Source organism: Meriones unguiculatus, chromosome 1 (assembly GCF_030254825.1).
Source record: "Meriones unguiculatus strain TT.TT164.6M chromosome 1, Bangor_MerUng_6.1, whole genome shotgun sequence".
Lineage (NCBI taxonomy): Eukaryota > Metazoa > Chordata > Mammalia > Rodentia > Muridae > Meriones > Meriones unguiculatus.
Window position 1 is genome coordinate 115,597,369 of NC_083349.1, and position 21,289 is coordinate 115,618,657.

The window sequence follows — 21,289 nt, forward strand, 5'->3', positions numbered from 1 at the left end:
TAAATTGAGACCATTATTATCACATAAAGAAATTTCAAAACCATCACTTATCACCCCCTGCATTCTTTTCCATCATTCTACTTGTCTCTTGTCTCCTTGCCTTGCCTCAAGTGCATGTTCCCGGCTCCAAAAAATTGATCAATTGCTTTTTTCTTTATATATTTCGCTTTTGGCAACTTCCATCAGAGATGGTAACCTAGTCTGGCCTCAAAGGATAGCTCTGTTTATTTTTTTTTAAATATAAACTGTTAACAATGTCATTTATTATTGCCAAATACCATGTTCTGTATGTACACAATTTTCTATGCTATGATCCATGACTGACAAGTATCATGTTTCTATTTTTTGTTTTTAAATAAAAATATCACCAAAAGACCCCCCCAAAATAAAAAGATAAAAATATTACCATGAGCATGTAATACCTAGGACCATGACTTTACAATAGCTAATCCCTCACAAGGCAATGGGAATATTTTAACTTTGTCACAATCTTATGAGGGCATCATTGTATCTATGTTCTGGCATTGTCCAAGACATTGTTATATAGCATGTACATGCCCCTAGGATGGAGTCATATCTTAGAAAAAAGAGTTGAGCTCCATTCTTCTCTAAGACCCAGCTTTAAAAGACTTTAAATGTAACATTTTTGTACATGTATGTAGCACATTTTGATAATGTTACTACTTAATTACTTTCTTCCATCTCCCACCTCCTGTTTGTCTCCTCCCTTTTCTCGAGTAGTGTATATTTTTCTTTTATTTCCTCCTTGTCCTCCATCTAGTTGTCTTCCCTCCTCCTCCTCTTTTCACTCTTAAATACCTTCCACACATGAGAGAAAACATTCAGTATTTGTCTTTCTGAGTCTGGCTTATTTAACATGATTTACAGTTATGTTTTTTTTTTTTTCCCCTGCAAATGACCTAATTGAACCCTTTATGACTAAATAAATATCCATTGCATATGTGAACTACATTTTCTTTGTACATTCATCTGTTGATGATATCTAGGCAAGTTCTATAGCTTGGTTATTGTGACTAGTACCTGGGTGCTAGCTCTTGGTTCTTCCTGAGATACTGTTGATGAGGTGGTAGTTAGACCGTAAGCACTCCATGACTCTCCATCAGGCCATGTTGTTAGCTGATGTTTGTCAGTTCTGACTTAGATATCCTGGGTGAGTTAATGTATTTTTTTAAATGTTTATATGTGGGACTGTAGGCCTGCTCAGGATTCAGGTTTCTAGATCTTGCTTTCCTAAGTGCTAAGCAAAGCTTGTAGATAACCGTTAAGTATGGATTTTCTTAAGACCTCAAAGTTTTTGCAATGACCTTCTTGGATAAAGTGACACTACTCAACCCAAACCAGCTTCTTGCCAAGATCTTCCATAAAATGCTTAACAGAACTGCCATGTAAACATTAAACACATGTGTTTGGGTTTTCTGTTGGCGAAGCATTCACTGAAGGGCTCACTTTTCTAGAAAGGTAGGACATGGGGGTTGGCAGTTTATTGGCTGCACTTAATTGAAGTGAGTGTGGAGAATAATAAACAAGTATTAAAAATCTGCAAAAAGATTCGTGTACTTATTGGCTTTGCAAGAGGAAGGAGGGGGCAGTTCAGAAGTTGGGGCAATCTGTTCTTTTTCAATGTAATGCTAAAGCCATTGTTCAATTAATCTTTCCAGTTTGAAAGAACTCTGCATATAAGACAGTCAGGATTAAGGAAAATGACTTTCAAAGCAACCATTTCTAATTTAAATAAATCCATAGTTAGAAAAAGTACTACTCCTTTCTCTCTCTCTCTCTTTTTTTGACTTGAACTTTTTTCCTTTTTTTATTTAACTTTTATTAATTACAATTTATTCGTTTTGTATCCCCCCATAAGCCCCTCCCTCCTCCCCTCCCTATCCTACCCTCCCTCTCCTTTCTGCATGCATGCCCCTCCCCAAGTTCACTGATAGGGGAGGTCCTCCTCTCCTTCTTTCTGATCTTAGTCTATCAGTTCTCATCAGAAGTGGTTGCATTGTCCTCTTCTGTGGCCTGGTAAGGCTGCTCCCCCCTTAGGGGGAGGTGATCAAAGAGCAGGCCAATCAGATTATCTCACAGGCAGTCCCTCTTCCCATTATTATGTAACTCACTTGGACACTGAACTGCCATGGGCTACATCTGTGCAGGGGTTCTAGGTTATCTCCATGAATAGTCCTTGGTTGGAGTATGAGTCTCTGGGAAGACCCCTGTGTTCAAATTTTCTTGTTCTGTTGCCCTCCTTGTGGGGTTCCTGTCCTCTCCAGCTCCTGCTATTTCCCACTTCTTACATAAAATTCCATTCACTCTGCCCGACAGTTGGCCATCAGGCTCAGCATCTGCTTTGATAGTCTGCAGGGCAGAGCCTTTCAGAGGCCCTCTGTGGCAGGTTCCTAGGTTGTTTCCTGTTTTCTTCTTCTTCAGATGTCCATCCTCTTTGCCTTTCATTAGTTAGGGTCCTCTCTTTTGCTTAGTTTATTTAGATGTACAGATTTTAGCGGATTTATTCTATGTTGTATGTTTATATGAGTGAGTATATACCGTGTATAGTCTATATGCCACAAAATTTGAAAATCTAAATGAAATGGACAATTTTCTTCATCGATTTGACTTACCAAAGCTGAATCAGGACCAGGTAAATCAACTAAATAGTCCTATATCTCCCAAAGAAATAGAAGCAGTCATCAAATTCTCCCATCCAAAAAAAGCCCAGGACCAGATGGCTTCAGCACAGAATTCTACCAGACCTTCAAAGAAGAGCTAACTCCAATTCTCCTCAAACTATTCCACAAAATAGAAACAGAAGGAACATTACCAAACTCATTCTATGAAGCCACAGTCACCTTGGTACCTAAACCTCACAAAGACTCAAAAAAGAAAGAGAATTTCAGGCCAATCTCCCTTATGAACATTGATGCAAAAATACTTAACAAAATACTTGCAAACTGAATCCAAGAACACTTCAAAGATATTATCCATTATGACCAAGTAGGCTTCATCCCAGGTATGCAGGGGTGGTTCAGTATACGGAAGTCCATCAATGTGATCCACCATATTAACAAGCTGAAAGAAAAAAACCACATGATAATATCCCTAGATGCTGAAAAAGCATTTGACAAAATCCTTTCTCTCTTTCATGCAGTGCTTTGTGGGTGTTGGGAAAGGTGGGGTAAGAAATAGGGCCCAGTTCTGACATGGTCCTAATCAGCCACACTCATTCCAAAGCAGATGGTCCAGACCAAAAGGTATCAAGAAGCAAAAGCAATATCTTGTGTCAGTTCCATGACACATACTTGGGGATGCCTTGGGGTTCACTTCTGACAGACAGGAGACTTAGGAAGCTGCTGTACCTGCCTCAGATTCACCAACAGTAGAATGTTGAAAGCTTTGGATTTGACAGTTGGTGTTAGGAGCAGGCCTGAGGGATCAGTGTACTGATCAGCATCTGTTGACTACCTGTGCATGGAACATCAGGTGAAACACGAAAGGAATATGTAGTCCGGAGGCATGCTGCAAGGGAAAAATGAGATACCATACAAGTGTCCACTGAATCTCTGACAATAGAGGGGTGGGTCAATGAAGGCAGCAATCATCAGCAACTCCTTCAGGGAGCTAATTTGGGGATGATTCAGGCTTGCAGCAGAAGAAGTAGAATTTGTCTCCTTATATGAGCAGCTGGTGCTAGGATAGCTCATCACCTTGAATTTGTAGGTGACTGTAGAAGAATGGTGTCTGTCGTCTGTCTCTCTGCCTATCTGTCTATGTATGTATGTATGTATGTACGTATGTATGTATGTATGTATCTATCTATCTATCTACCTACCTATCCATTTAGACCTCCATTATTATTTGCTCTTATGGGCTCATAGAATCTTAAGGACTAGGACACATTCTCTCTGTTTACCTTCAGCTGTCACATTTGATCTCTCCAGGGTTTCCCTGGATCATTTCAGTGACAAGAGGGAATTTCCTGGTGGGGTTAGAGACTGTATTTTTAAAATGTGAGATACTAAGGAAATAGGACAACTACTGCAAGGTTTTGAAATTTGACAGAAGCAGACAGCATTCTCCATTGCTGTGATGAAACTTTGCCCAATTTCTTGGACCTTTAAATACCACAGATAAGCTTAGCTTTCTGGCTGTTGGGGAAGGGGCTCACATAGAGATCTGTGGAGGCTCAAAGTGACACCTGCCCAGAGGCTGCCAGAGATTGGAGTCTGAAGCCCAAATTCGCCCTGTTCTCTAATTAGCCTGATGCTAAACCTCTGCTGTAAGATTTGGCTTTAGTAAATCCAGATGTATTAATAAATTTAGCTTCAGCCCTCTTCCTTGTGGTGTGATTTTCTGTAGGTGATTTCACCTCTCTGAACCTCTACTCCCTTCTTTGTAATGTCAGGATAAATGTCAGCTAGACCCCCAAGAGGCTCACACTTAGTTTTATTGGCTGCATTTTATCCTATGAATAATCAGAAATACATGGATTATCACCTGCAGTTTTCAAGAAGGACCATCCGAAGAGTTCTTCAAACATATTGAGAAGAATGCGAGGAAGTGTGAACAATGACCCATCAATTATACATGTGCATAGTTCAGTACATGGGCCGGTGAGAGGTGTGGTGGAGGTATAGTCAGTGGATCTTGTAATTCTTAGTTAGATCCCTCCTAGATAAAAGAAGAGATACTTGGTATCCATACTACCACAAGGTATGAAGAACATACATTAGATTCTAGCCACATCTGATTACTAGAGTAGACATATTTCTTATTTAATTTTAAACAATTTTAGACATGTATACAATGTACTGAGATATTTGCCCCCCAAAATCTTACCTTATCCCTTTCTGCTGATGGCTTTCTAGTCTCCTCCTATTTTCATGCCACAGCTGCTTTGTGTTCATGATTGCAATGACAATGAAATGTCTTGAAAATACAATTTTATAGCAATTTATTCTCTCTCTCTCTTTCTTTTTCTCTTTTGTACTTGAATTCTTTCCACTGTCTCTTCCACCAAGTTCTATAGGCCCTGGAGAAGGTAGTATAGGTTTCTCCTTAAGAGCTGAGAGTACCCACTAGTAACTTTTTTCTCCACTGGTAATGTATTTTCAGCACTTTGACCAGTAATGAGCATCTACATTAATTCTTGCCTACTGCAATGAAGCTTCTCAGACCAAAGTCTCAGGAGGCTCTGTCTGTGCATTACTGACTTTGGCAATCTGCAGAGTTTTGAAAAAAAACAGAACTCTAGTTCTCTTCCAGGGAAACATGATAAACTCTGATGAGACCGAATATGGAGAATGGAGAGCTAGTGAAAGAAAGGCTTAGTGATGTTGCTAAGCCTAACCTGTGATCTGGATATATCTGCATGACCTGTGCCTGAGCACCTTCTGAGAAATTGAGAAATTTCATTTTTTTTTCTGAATGGGAACTCTGGGTCTCTGACATTTATTGAAATTGTACAACCATTCTGGAAATCAATCTGGTGCTTTCTCAGACAACTAGGAATAACACTTCCTCAAGATCCAGTCATACTACTCCTAGGCATATATCAAAAAGGGGCTCAAGTACACAATAAAGACATTTGGCAACCATGTTTGTGGCAGCTTTATTTGTAATAGTCAGAAGCTGGGAACAGCCCAGATGCCCCTCAACTGAAGAATGGATGCAGAATTTGTGGTATATCTACACAATGGAGTACTACTCTGCAATGAAAAATAAGGAAATCATGAAATTTGCAGGTAAATGGTGGGAACTGGAAAGGATCATCCTGAGTGAGCTGGCCCAGAAGCAGAGGGACACACACAGTATATACTCACTCATATAGACATATAACATACGATAAACCTACTAAAACCTGTACATCTAAAGAAACTAATTAAGAGAGAGGACCCTGACTAAAATGCTCAATCCCCATCCCAAAAGGCAAAGAGAGTAGACATCAGAGGAAGAAGAAAACAGCAAACAACCTAGGAACCTGCCACAGAGGGCCTCTGAAAGGCTCTACCCTGCAGACTATCAAAGCAGACAGTGAGACTTATGGTCAACTGTTAGGCAAAGTGCAGGGAATCTTATGTAAGAAGTGGGAAATAGTAAGATCTGGAGAGGACAGGAACTCCACCAGGAGAGCAACAGAACCAGAAAATTTGAACACAGGGGTCTTCCCAGAGACTCATACTCCAACCAAATAACATGCATGAAGATAACCTAGAACCCCTCACAGATGTAGTCCATGGCAGTGTAGTGTCCAAGTGGGTTACATAGTAATGGGAAGAGGGAAGGGCTGTGAGATAATCTGATTGGCCTGCTCTTTGATCACCTCCCCCTGAGGGGAGAACAGCCTTACCAGGCCACAGAAGATGACAATGCAGCCATTCCTGATGTGATCTGATAGACTAAGATCAGAAGGAAGGAGAGGAGGACCTCCCCTATCAGTGGACTTGGGGAGGGGCATGCGTGAAGAAGGGGAAGGGAGGGTGGGACTGGGAGGGGTGGAGGGAGGGGCTTATGGGGGATATAAAGTGAATAAACTGTAATTAATAAAAAAGTAAAAAAAAAAGAAATTGTAATAAGTCTTAGGTATCTTTTACTGCCTGCTTAACATGTTTTAATTGTCGTATGAGTCTCTAGAAATCACTGAGGCCATATTCATGTTGTGCAAACATATTAAACAAAATACTTGGCAGAAAAGTTAAGTTGCAAATGACACAGAATCATTTAATCTACCATCTCATTTTGCAGATCGAGCCAACTACACACAGCTGAGGGGCCATTGCCAGATGGCTCAGTAAGGCCATCAAGTCACCCACACTACTCCTGGGGATGTTTTCACTGGCAGGTGTTTTCTGATTATAAACTGCCAAACATCATTCTGCTATAATACTCATGATCTCTGTCTCAGCCTATCCCATTCTTTATGAACACTCCAGGAAGAATGGGAAATTCCTATCACCTCATAGAATTTAGTTGGTGAAGTTCTAAGACTCATGTTTAATGACTCGAGGTGCTTCAGTCTTCCCATTTTCACCACAAAGCCTAGGACTCCCTGCTGGCAATAATGGGAAAGGAGTTGGCTTTTAGTGAAAACTGACCACAAAGGAGTCATTGTTTTGAGCAATTTACATTAACTAATTGAGTTTTCAGGCATGCTCTATGAGACAGATAATCTTATTATTCCTGGTTTTCCCCATGAGGAACCTAAGCTAAGAGGTCAGGTGGCTTGTTCAAATTCAGTGTTAATAGTTAGGTATAGTTAGGTCAATTGCTCAGCCCTCCTTCTTGACCATGGAGCACTGGGTACCTCTTTTTGTAATATTTCCATTGCCCTTTGTCATATCACCATATTAAGTATTAATAAGGAATATTTTCCTTCCCAGCTCTCCTCTAGTACACAGCTCCCAGTACTCCTGTATATTTCACAAAACAAGAAGGGTTAGTCTTGATGTTACAAGTTACTGATTATTCTCTATTCTATGTCATTTTTAGCCTTAATTAGGGCTTCAGAGTTGACTGATGAATACCCTTTCACCAGCCTCTTAGCCGGACTGCTTGATGGAGACTATAAATTGCAACCTTGAGCCTTGAAGTTTAAAGTATACTGATTCAGTGGGACTAGTGAAGCTTGAAACATGGTGAGGCTCTGAAACATCTAGCCAAGATTTCCCAGGAAGAACATCATTTAACTATTGTTAAAATATGACAAAGCATAATATTTTGAGCAATTGTTTTCCTCATATGGCACTGATAGAAGAACACAGTACTTTTCCCTCTATCATAGCTGGGAAACAGTTATCTAGCAAACCACTTGCACCAATTAAAAAGCCAGAAGCTATGAGGTTGTTAACTTGATTCTGTCCCCAACTAGCTGTATGGCCTTGGTATTATCTCTATTTTTCTCTACCTGCAGCATATAGGCTGGTTTTGATTCTTGATTTCTTTCCCAGCTTTAAAATCCTATAACTTTAAATTTTTTTAAATTATTACAATTTATTTACTTTGTATCCCAGCTGTAGCCCCCTCCATTGTTCCATCCCCTTCCTACTCTCTCTCCCTCTTCTCCTCCCATGCCCCTTCCCCAGCCCACTGATAGGGGAGGTCCTCCTCCCCTTCCATCTGACCCTAAGCTATCAGGTCTCATCAGGACTGTCTGCATTGTCTTCCTCTGTGGCCTGGTAAGATTTCCCCTGCCCCTCAGGGGGAGGTGATGAAAGAGCCAACCACTGCTTTCATGTCAGAGACAGTCCCTGTTCCCTTTACTTGGAGACTGGGCTGCCATGGGCTACATTTCTGAAGAGGTTCTAGGTTATCTCCATGTATGGTCCTTGGTTGGAATAACAGTCTCAGAAAGACCTCTGGACCCAGATTTTTTTATTCTGTTGCTCTCCCTGTGGAGCTCCAGCCCCCTCCAGGTCTTTCTATCTCTCCATTCTTTCATTAGATTCCCTGCACTCTGACTAAAGTTTGGCAATAATCTCAGCATCTGCCTTAATAGCCTGCTGAGTAGATTCCTTCAGAGTCCCTCTGCAGTAAGATTACCCTATATTATATGTCTAATATCCACTTATATAAGTATATACCATGTGTGTCTTTCTGTTTATGGGATACCTCACTTAGGATAATCTTTTCTTGTTCCCATTATTTGCCTGCAACTTTCATGATTTCCTTTTTTTTAAATTGCTGAGTAGTCTTCCGTTGTGTAAATGTACCACAATTTCTGTATCCATTCTTCCACTGAGGGACATCTGGGTTGTTTCCAGCTTCTGGCTATCATGACTAAAGCTGCTATGAACATGGTTGAGCAAATGTTGTATACTTGAGCATCATTTAGATATATGCCTAGGAGTGGTATAGCACTATTCCTAACTGTCTGAGAAGAGCCAGATTGATTTCCAAAGTGATTGTACGAGTTTACATTTGTACCAAAGAGGAGGTGTCCCCTTTTTCCACACCCTCTCCAGCATGTATTTTCACTTGAGCTTTTGATCTTAGCCATTCTGATGGGTGTAAGATGAAATCTCAGGGTTATTTTGATTTGCATCTCCCTGATTACTAAGAATGTTGAGCATTTCTTTATGTGTTTTTCTGCCATTTGATATTACTCTATAGAGATTTTTTATTTAGCTCTGTACCCCATTTTTTAATTGGGTTACTTGACTTGTTGATGTTTCACTTCTTAAGTTCTTTGTATATGTTCTGGATATTAGCATTCTGTCAAATATAGGGTTGGTGAAGATCCTTTCACATTTTGTAGGCTGCCATTTTGTTCTGATGACAGTGTCCTTTGCCTTATAGAAGCTTTTCAGTTTCAAGGGGTCCCATTTATTGATTGTTGCTCTTAGAGCCTGTGCTGTTGTGTTGGTGTTCTGTTCAGGAAATTGTCACCTGTGCCAATGAGTTCCTGGCTCTTCCCCACTTTTTCTTCTAAAAAGTTTAGTGTGTCTAGTTTTATGTTGAGGTCTTATTTAAGTGCTTGTCAGCCATTAGAGATTCCTCTGTTGTGAGTTGTCTGTTTAGCTCTGCACCCCATTTTAATTGGCTTATTTGGTTTGTTGGTGTGTAATATCTTGTGTTCTTTATATCCTCTGGACATTAGCCCTCTGTCAGATATAGGATTGGTGAAGATCTTTTCCCAATCTGTAGTCTGCCATTTTGTCCTATTGACAGTGTCCTTTGCTTTATAGCAGCTTTTCAGTTTCATGGGGTCCCATTTATTGATTGTTGATCTTAGTGCCTGAGCTGTTGGTGTTCTGTTCAGGAAGTTGTCTTCTGTACCAATGGATCCAAGGCTATTTCCCACTTTTTCTTCCTTAGATTTAGTGTATCAGGTTTAATATTGAGGTCTTCGATTGCCTTGCAGTTGAATTTTGTACAGGTTGATACATTTACTTGCATTCTTCTACATACAAACATCCAGTCAGACCAGCACCATTTGCTGAATATGCTTTCTCCTTTCCATTGTGTGGTTTTGGCTTCTTTGTCAAAAATCAAGTGTTTTTTTTTTCTGTAGATTTGGGTTTATATCTGGGTCTTTGATTATAGTCTATTCATCAGCCCATCTGTTTTTATGCCAATACCATGTAGTCTTTATTATAATTGCTGTGTAGTACAGCTTGAAATCAGGGATGGTGATACCTGCAAAAGATCTTTTATTGAACAGGATTGTTTTAGCTATTTAAATGAAATGGGCTATTTTCTTGATATGTACCACTTGACAAAGTTAAATCAAGATTAGGATAATCAATTTAAGTAGACTCATAACCTCTGAAGATGTAGAAATAGTTATTAAAAGTCTGCCAACAACAACAACAACAACAAAGCCCAAGGCCACATGTTTTTAGAACAGAATTCTACCAGACTTTCAATGAAGAGCTAATACCAATATGCCTTAAAATATTCCATGAAATAGGAACAGCGCCAAAAACATTCTATGAGACCACAGTCACCCTGATACCTAAACCATACAAAGACTCAACAAAGAAAGAGAATTTCAGACCAATTTTGTTTATGAACATTGATGTAAAAATGCTCAATAAAATACTTGCAAACCAAATCAAAGAATATATCAAAGACATCATCCACCATTATCAAGTGGGCTTCATCCCAGGGATTGCAATGATGGTTCAGTATATGAAAATCCATCATGTGGTCATAGTGGTGCACACCTTTAATCCCAGCACTCGATACAGGTGCATCTCTTTGAGTTGGAGGCCAGCCTAATTTACAAAGTGAGTCCAGACCAGCCAAGGTTACAGAAAGAAACCCTGTTATGTAAAACCAAAAACCAAACCAACTTGCCTCCCTAAATCTGTCAATGCAATCCACCATATAACAAACTGAAAACAAAACAAAACAAAACACACATGATCATCTCATTAGATGCTTAAAAAGCATTTTTCAAAGTCCAACACAAACATTTTCATGTTAAAAGTTTTGGAGAGATCAGGGTTACAAGGTGCACACTAAAACAGTGTAAAGGCAATATAGAGCAAGCCAATAACCAACATCAAATCAAATAGAGGGAAAATTAGAGCAATTCTACTAAAATCAGGGACAAGGCAAGGCTGCCCACTCTCTGTGTATCTATTCAACACAGTACTTGAAATTCTAGCTAGAGTAATAAAACAACTAAAGGAGATCAAGGGGATACAAATTGGAAAGGAAGAAGTCAATGTATTACACAGATGATATTTTAGTATACATAAGTGACCCCCAAAATTCTATCAGAGAACTCCTACAGCTGATAAACTCTTCAGCAAAGTGGCTGGACACAAAATTATAATAGGTACAATAACCACAAGTAGTATAATATCTGCATAACTCTAACCAAGCAAGTGAAAGACCTGTATGACAAGAACTTGAAGTTTTTGAAGAAAGAAATTGAAGAAGATATCAGAAAATGGAAAGATATTACATGCTCATGGATGTGTAGGATTAACATCGGAAAAATGACCATCTTACCAAAAGCAGCCTACAGATTCAATGCAATTCCATTAAATTCCCAAAACATGCCCCTCCCCAAGTCCACTGATAGGGGAGGTCTTCTTTTCCTTCCTTCTGATCCTAGTCAATTAGGTCTCATCAGGAGTGGCTGCATTGTCTTCTTCTGTGGCCTGGTAATGCTGCTTCCCCCTCAGGGGGAGGTAATTAAAGAGCAGGCCAATCAGTTCATGTCAGAGACAGTCCCTGTTCCTATTACAGTGGAACCCACTTGGATTTTGAACTGCCATGGGCTACATCTGTGCATGCAAGGGTGGAGGAAGAGAGGGATTGGGAGGGTAGGAGGGAGAGAAGCACAGGGGGGAAACAAAGTGAATAAAGTGTAATTAATAAAGAATTAAAAAAAACCCAAAAAACCAAAAACTGAATAGAGATGATGATAAATTAAATACTATAACCTATAACCTAGGTTATAGTTAGCTTGGGTGTATATGAAAATAAATGAGATGGATTAGAAAAAAAATCCCAAAACAATTCTTTACAGACCTTGAAAGAGCAATTCTCAACTTCATGTGGAAAATAAAAGATTCTTAGCTAAAGATATTCATCATGGAAAAAAAAGAGAAATACAGAGGAAAAAAAACAGTAGACAGGAGGAAGGGAATCAAAGGAAGGAGGATAAAAGGGATAGAATTAGGAAGAGGAAGGATGAGGGAAGAGAAGGAGAGGGAATATAGCTACAGAGTGAATGGCCTTAAGGACCCAATTCTCCGAGTGTGGCTCATGTCTTTGTTTTCACCATTTCTCATAGCCCATTAAATCATGACTCTATTAATGGTTGAAAGCAAAGCATTGCTCATGCTCAAATCATATTCTAAAGGCCCTGCTCCTGAATACTGCTACACTAGGGGTGACTCCTCAGTACACAAATTTTTGGAGGATGTTTCTGATCTAAGTCATTGTAACCTGGACCTCAGCTTGGTGATACCAGGCAACTACTGCTCAGGGCTCTGAGGCACTTCAGTGCTTTATCCTTGTGTGCCAATTGTTCATGTTTCCCAGGAGCTGAGGTCAATCCAGTATGCTCAAGAGAGTGCAACCCATAAATATCTCAGCGATTGATTTAGGAAACTTCTGAAAGCAGAGTGACAGAGGGTGCCAGCAATTCACCCTTACCTTGACTGCATGTGCTTGAGCTTGGACTCTATGATTTCAGTGTCAGATTTTATTTTTGTCAATTAAAAAGTTATTATTATGTTTGTTTTTGTGTGTGTATGACATAGATGCATGTGTGTTGTTTGTATACAAGTGTTGCTAGGCATGTTTGGAGGTCAGAGGACAACCTCTGGGACAACTCAGGTTATCAGGATTGAGGTAAAATCTTTTATCTCCTGGGTTGCCATGAAGTACCCCTTCTAGTTTGTCTTAAAATTTAAGATTGTCATATAAAACAATGGGTCTCATTATGGCATATATATATATGTGTGTGTGTGTGTGTGTGTGTGTGTGTATCATTATACTTTGTTCTCATTCACGATTTTTTCTCACTGCTTTTTCCTACCCCCATCTGCTGGTCTCATTCTTTCCCACCCCAAATTGTTTTAGACATCATGCCACACGCTGCTAAGAATAATGCATATTCATATGTGTTCCATTCAATATTCTGTGGCTAGTTCTCATATCTGTGGAGCTGGGAAGAGTTGAGGGAGGGAGATTCAGTTGGGATCTATAATGAATAAATAGTAAGAAAAAAGTTAAAAAAACTTAAAAAGAAAGCAAGCAGCATAAGTCATGAGAAGCAAGCAAGTAAGCAACTCCCCTCCATGGCTCCTGGATGAGCTCTGCCTCCAGGTTCCTGCCTGCCTTGAGTTTCTGCCCTCAGTGCATTTGATGATGAACTGTTATATGGAACTGTGAGTGAAATAAACTCCTCCCTTCCCAAGTTGCTTTTCTTTTTTTATTTATTATTATTACTATTTTTATCAGTTACATTTTATTAACTCTGTACCCCAGCTGTGTCCTGATCCCTCATTCCCTCCCAGTCCCTCCCTCATCTCCACCGTGCCCCTTTCCAAGTCCACTGATAGGGGGAACCTCCTCCCCATTCATCTGATCCTGTTTTATCGGTATCTTCAGGACTGGCTGCAAAGCCCTCCTCTGTGGCCTAACAAGACTGCTCCTCCCTTCGGAGGTGGGGAGACCAAAGAGCCAGTCATTGAGTTCCTGTTAGAAATAGTCCTTGTTCCCCTCACTTTGGGAAACCAATTGGTTACTGAGCTACCACAGGCTACATCTGAGTGGAGGTTCTAGGTTATATCCATACATGGTCCTTGGTTGAATGTCAGTCTCAGAAAAGACCCTGTGCCCAGATATATTTGGTCCCCAAGTTGCTTTTCATCATGGTGTTTCATCATAGCAATGATAGCCTTCAGGCCTGATGACTACTTTCATAGGTTTCTTGCTCACATATTCTCATTAAATTTATTATTTTCTGTGCTCTTCTGATTGGGACTCTGTGTATCGTATTCCTTTAAGTGGTTTCTGCAGTCCTGGCTTAGTTATCATGGCTTTCCTTAGCTTGTATTTAAAGTCAAATGTCTTATTCCTCTATCAGTGTTAAAAGATAGCATTCCTGGATTTAGCAGACGTAGTTACAGCTTCCATGGGATGAAATATGTGTTTCCAGGCCCTTAGAGTTGCTGATGAGAGATCTGATGGCTTTCTCACCTGTTTGCCTTTGTAGATGAGTTGGCAATTTTCCCCAATAGACTTAATATTATTTGTTTCGTATTTTTGACATCTTTATTGCCATACTCTGCAGAGAGTCTTCTTCATTCAAACTTTTCAAGTAGGCAAAAACTTCCCACTCTGTACCATTCAGGTCCTGAACTCACACTGATGATCCCGACCCCTCCCCCTGCCTTGAGGAAAGGAGATTTTGAAGCAGGTTTACTCTTGTTGAGAACAGCAGGGACCTTTCATCAAATTCAGCTGTGGGGACCCTTTCCCTGGACCACATTGCTACTGAAAATGTCATCAGTCAATCAACAAATATTTCTTGGGACAGTAACTTGAGAATTAAACGAGGTCATGGTTGTGGCAAGTTGGAAGGCAGCATGGTATAGAGAAAAGTCAAGGGCTTTGGAGACATGCACAAATATACTTGAAACCTAGTGCAGCTTCTTGTGAGCCATATGAGCCTGACAAAATCACTCAAAATCCCTAGACTCAGTTGTTCTGCCTGAAAAGTAGGATTAGTGGCTACTTCCTCATGGGGAAAAGCACTGTTATTCTGCCTCTTTTTCAACAAGTAAAAAAATAAAAAAAATAAGTTGGTGGCACAAGCCTTTGATCCCATCACCATGAAGACAGAGGCAGGCACAATTCTCTGAGTTCAAGGCCAGGCTGGCCTGTACAGTGACCTCCAGGCCCAGCTCTCTTTCCTAGTGAGAATCTGTTATGTTTTTTTTTAAACTAAAATATGAAGATTTAAAATGTGATGAATCATTGTCAAGTGTTGGCTAGTCATTTGTAAGCCCCTGGTACTGAGGATGGCAGTGGGAGAGTGAGGAGAGTCGTGGCTCCCTCTCTCCTAGCTGATGCAAGACAAACTGACAAATGAGGTAAGATAAAGGTATAGAAGTTGGCTAAAGGTTTCTGACTTAGCAACAACTTCACAGGCATGATGAGGATTACATGCACTGGGTAGAGGAGAACAAGCCATATTAGAAATATTTTAGATGTACATGGAATGGTAGAAGCAAAGGATGTGTACTTTATGTAAGGCAGCATAAAAGCTACTTTGGCCAGACTGGACAAGAAGTGAGGAAAAGCAATGAGTGATACAGAAAGTTAACAGATTTACTTATTTTTTCTACCTAGTACAGAATGGTTTAAGTGTTTTCAGTAGGAGGATGATAAGACTGGGGAGTTGGAACAGTTAGCATTTCTTCTGTATCAAATTCCCATGGAGTTGTTGGCACAGAGCTGATGTTTGTGGATGCTTAGTGATGATATATGAAATGATGGATAGATGTTTATGGAGGACTAGTCTGCCTGTGGTGTGTGTGATATTGATAGCTGGATGAATGTAGACTCTTGTGCTGGATTCTAAGTAACTAAACTTGATCACTGGAAACAAAGAATGCTAAACAATTAATGAGGCAAGTTTGGGCAGGCTGGGTTCATGGTTGGGCTTGGGTGTCCACATGGATTTAGGCTCATTGGAAATAGTTACCCATTTTCATTAATATCTTTAACTTGTGCTTTTGAAAATATGAAATATACATATAACTGTGAAAAAATAAAACAATATAGTTTATTCCTTTTTTAGGATCCTGACACTTGCGAAGATTTTTTAGACTATTTTCTAGACCTGACAATATGTATGTGTGTATGTATGTACATACATACATATATATGCACACACACTGACTGAACTCTGGGCCCTAAAACAACAGCAATCGTGTTTCCCAGGTGAGAGGAATCCCCACGGCGTGGGAATCTGTCGGTCCACTCTCAGGTTATCCAGCCATAACCCGGAAGAGATCCCAGGTCGTGTAGGCACTAGGTCACCAGACCAAGCCACATGCCTGCATGTCCTGATCACCTTCCCAGGCTGAAAGGTGGGCACAAAAGCACCAGAGACTGGGAGTCCCAGTTGCGATAAAAACCCACAGGGAGGGAAAGAAGGAAATGGGACTGACCTAAGGTCACCCAGTTTTTCCCTGGAAAAGCTCTCCCAGAGCAGCGGGTGCAAGCCACCATCACTGAACTGGGCTCTTGCTGTGAGCACAGAGACAGAGACTTGCTGTGCTCCCAACTCTCCATCACAGACAGTGTTCTGCTCAGTTCACAAACCCCAAAAGACCAGGAATAACTAGACTCCACTGTAAGTACATGAGGTTCTTTTTATTGTAAATTACAAGCTGCAGCTTGGGCCCACACGCCCACACCCCCCCCATTGCCAAAGCAGTGGGAGCCCATCACCCTGTGCTCAGGTTAGTTGGGTTAGATTCTGGTCCATCCCACCATGCCCAAGGCAGGGGTGATTCCTGCCTGGCAAGCATCTATTTGTCAAAATGCTACATTTTGAATTGATTGGCTATAGGAAGGTCCCCAGACCATAATGACTTGGTGTCCCTCCATAGGGGAATGGGCCAGTTTCCTAGCAACTGTATCTCTAGTGGGTGGGGAAAAAATGCAGTAAGGCCGTCCTTCCCCTCAGGGCATTATTAGACTTTTCCACTTACCTAGTTCAGGCCTTAATTAATAGCTGATTTTTAATCTTTTGGTCTCTGAACAGAACTGTGCACCCCAGGGCATCAGAGACTGGGAGTCCTTATCTGGAGAAAACCCCACAGGGAAGGAAGGAAATGAGACTGAACTAGAATCACCCAGTCTTTCCCTGGAAAAGGTCACACAGAATGGTGGGTGCTAGCCGCCATCACTGAACTGGGCTCCAGCCACGAGCACAGAGACAGAGACTTGCTGTGCTCCCAGCTCTCCAGCACAGACAGAGCTGTGTGCCGAGGGCACCAGAGACTTGGAGTCCCTGTCGGGAGAAATGCCCACAGGGAACTAAGTGAACGGGACAGACTTAGGCCACCTAAGTGGAAAATACCCCTGGAAAAGGCCCCGAAGACCGGCCCAACCCAGGGAACTGCTGTGCACCAGCTAGCCTGCTGCTACTAGGAGAGTGGTACCCACCCGCCACAGATTACCACAGAGCCCCAACCTCAAACCTACAGAAGCCTGGGATCCTCGAGATCAATCCCCAGATACTGCTCCAAGGGGCAACCAGTTATTCCTAACAAAACTGACCAAACCAAGGGACACACAGGTTACAGCAGCAGATCACTAAATTTACAGCAAGAAACCCAGGAGCAGGGCATCTGTCTCCAGGACTTCTCCGGGTGAGAGGAGAGCCCTCTCGACTAATAAGGACCACAGTTACCACTCAGGTCTCTATGCCTGAGGTGAGCTGTGGCAACTCCTGAAAAACAACAACCATACAGTGACCATACCCAAAAAGCTGAGGAAGCTTCCTCCAGGAAAAAAAGCCTCTTCCTGAAAAGGAGATTCTCTCCACTACAGGATTCAAGGAACTACCAGAAACTACCCCCCAACACCTAAGATAGCCCCATGGGTAGAGGCCAGTGTAAAAGCTCAACAAACAAAAGACAGAGCAATGTGGAATCTCTAGAACCCAGTTATCCAAGGGCAAGTAGCCCTGGACACCCCAGCATAATTGAAATTCAAGAAGATGACTTAACATCTATGCTCATGAAGAGGATAACAGAGGAAACAAATAAAGTGTGTAAAGACCTAGAGGAAGATAAACTCAAACAGATTATGGTCATCAGTGAAGAAATACAGGAAGTTGCAGCCAAACAGTTTGTGGCCTTTAGAGAGGAAATACTTAACTCACTGAAAGAAATAAAAGAAACAGAGGATTGTTCAAACAAACAGCTGAAGGAATTGAAGGAAAAATAGGAAAGTACAGTCAGACAGGTGAAGGAAATCAACAAAATGGCTCAAGACCTGAAGATAGAATTGGGAAAATTAAAGAAAACACAAATGGAGAAAATTGTGGAAAGAAATAACTTAGGGAAGAAAACAGGAACTACAGAGGTTAGCATAACCAATAGACTACAAGAGATGGAAGAAAGAATATCAGGTGTGGAAGATACAATGGAAGAAATCAATGTATCTGTGAAAGAAAATGTTAAATCTAAAAAATTCCTGACACAGACCATCCAAGAAATTCAAGATGACATAAAAAGACAAAACCTAAGAATAATAGGAATAGAGGAAAAAGAAGATTCCCTGCTCCAAGGCCCAGAAATTATTTTCAACAAAATCATTGAAGAAAATTTTCCCAACTTAAAGGAGAGGCCAATAAAAATATAAGAGGCCTAAAGAACAACCAATAAATATGACCAGAAAAGAAAATCTTCCCACCACATCATAATCAAAACAGTAAGTATACAGAACAAACAAACAAACAAACAAAAATACTAAAAGCTGCAAGGGAAAAAGGTCATGTAACATATAGCAGCAAACCCATCAGAATCACACCTGACTTCTCAACAGAGACTATGAAAGCCAGAAGGTCCTGGATGGATATCATGCAGGCCCTAAGAAAACACAGATGCCAACCCAGGCTACTATGCCCAGCAAAACTTTCAGGCAACATAGATGGAAAAAAAATATATTCAATGACAAAAACAAATTTCAACAATACCTACACACAAATCCAGCATGAAAGAAGAGACTAGAAGGAAAAATACAACCCAGACACATTAAATTGGTTAGAAGAAAAAGTGGGGAAGACCCTAGAACTCATTGGTACAGGAGACAACTTCCTGAATAGAACACCAACAGCACAGGCTCTATGAGCAACAATCAATAAATGGGACCTCATGAAACTGAAAAGCTTCTGTAAAGCAAAGGACACTGTCATAAAAACAAAACGACTGCCTCCAGATTGGGAAAGAATCTTCCCCAACCCTTTATCTGATAGAGGGCTAATATCCAGTATATATAAAGAACTAAAGAAGCTGAAAAGCAACAAACCAAGTAATCCAATTAAAAAATGGGGAGCAGAGCTAAACAGAGAATTCTCTGTAGAGGAATATCGAATGGCAGAGAAAGAAATGCTCAACGTCATTAGCCATGAGGGAAATACAAATCAAAGTGACCCTGAGATTTCACCTTATACCCATCAGAATGGCCAAGATCAAAAACTCAAGTGACAACACATGCTGGAGAGGTTGTGGAGAAAGGGGAACCCTCTTCCCCTGCTGGTGGGGATGTAAACTTGTACAACCACTCTGGAAATCAATCTGGCACATTCTCATACAACTAGGAATAACGCTTCCTCAAGATCCAGCCATACCACTCCTAGGCTTACATCCAAAATTTGCTCAAGTACACAATAAGGACATTTGCTCAACCATGTTTGTAGCACTTTATTTGTAATAGCCAGAAGCTGGAAACAGCCCAAATGCCCCTCAACTGAAGAATGGATACAGAAATTGTGGTACATATACACAATGGAATATTACTCAGCAATGGAAAACAAGGAAATCATGAAATTTGCAGGTAAATGGGGGGGGGGAACTGGAAAGGATCATCCTGAGTGAGCTGTCCCAGAAGCAGAAAGACACACATGGTATATACTCACTCATATAGACATATAATGCACGATAAACGTACTAACATCTGTACACCTAAAGAAATTAATCAAGAGGGAGGGCACTGACTAAAATGCTCAATCCCCATCCCAAAAGGCAAAGAGGATGAACATCAGAAGAAGAAAACAGGAAACAAGTTAGGAACTTGCCACAAAGGGCCTCTCAAAGGCTCTTCCTTGCAGACTATCAAAGCAGATGCTGAGACTTATGGCCAACTGTTGGGCAGAGTTCATGGAATCTTATGAAAGAAGTGGGAAATAGTAAGATCTGGAGAGGACAGGAACTCCACCAGGAGAGCAACAGAACCAGAAAAATTGAACACAGGGTTCTTGCCAGAGACTCATATTCCAACCAAGTACCATGCATGGAGATAACCTAGAACCCCTGCACAGATGAAGCCCATGGCAGTTTAGTGTCCAAGTGGATTACATAAGAAGAAGGATTGCCTCTGACATAATCTGATTGGCCTGCTCTTTGATCACCTCCCCCTGAGGGGGGAGCAGCCTTACCAATCCACAGAAGAAGACAATGTAGCTACTCCTGATGTGATCTGAGAGACTAAGATCAGAAGGAAGGAGAGGGGGCCTCCCCTATCAGTGGACTTGGGGAGGGGCATTAGTGAGGAAGGGGGAGGGAAGGTAGGATTAGGAGGGGAGGAGGGAGGGGTTTATGGGGGATACAAAGTGGATAAAGTGTAACTAATAAAAGAAAAAAAAACTAGTGCTTATTGAGATTTTCAAACATTCAATTTTATATAATTTTAAAATATAGGAGTGGAATTATGCTAATCACATAAACAATAAGCTACTCATCTGCTATATATGTATAGGTGGCCTAGGTCCAGCCCATGCATCCTCTTTGGTTGGTGGTTCATTCTCTGTGATTCTCCTTGGGCCCAGGTTATTTTACTCTGTAGGTCTTTTTGTGGTGCCCCTGGTCCCTCTGGATCTCTTTCACAAAACTCTTGGAGTTTTGCTTAATGTTTGGCTGTGGGTTTCTGCATCTGTTTCTGTCAGCTGCTGGATGAAGCCTCTTAGAGAGAATGGTTAGGCTCCTGTCTGCAATAATAGCTGAGCATCATTAATAGTGTCAGGGGTTGGCTCTCTCCTGTGCGGTGGGTCTCAAGTTGGACCAGATATTGGTTGGCCATTCCCTCAATCTCTACTCCTTCTTTAACCCTGCACATCTTGTAGGCAGGATATATTTTGGGTCAAAGGTTTTTGTGAGTGGGTTGGTGTCCCCTTCCTTCTACCTGGCTGTAGGAAGTGGCCTCTTCATGGTCCATTTCTCCCTCTTGTTGAAGTCTCAGCTAGGTTTATCACCATAAATTCCTGGAAGCTTCCCCCAACTCCAAAATGCCCCCCTTACCAATTTCCATTTTTTTATTACAGCCCCCTCCCCATTTTTGATCCCCACTCCTCTTTCCCTCTCTATCTCTCTCCCACCCAGGGCCCTCCCTCCATCTACTTCAGATGTCTATTTTATTTCCCCTTCTGAGTGAGATTCAAATATTCTCTTTGGGTCCTCCTTTTTATCTGGTGTCTTTTGGTCTGTGGATTGTAGCCTGGATATCCTGGACTTCATGGCTAATATCCACTTATAAGTGAGTATAAACCATGTATGTCTTTCTGGGTTTAGGTTAC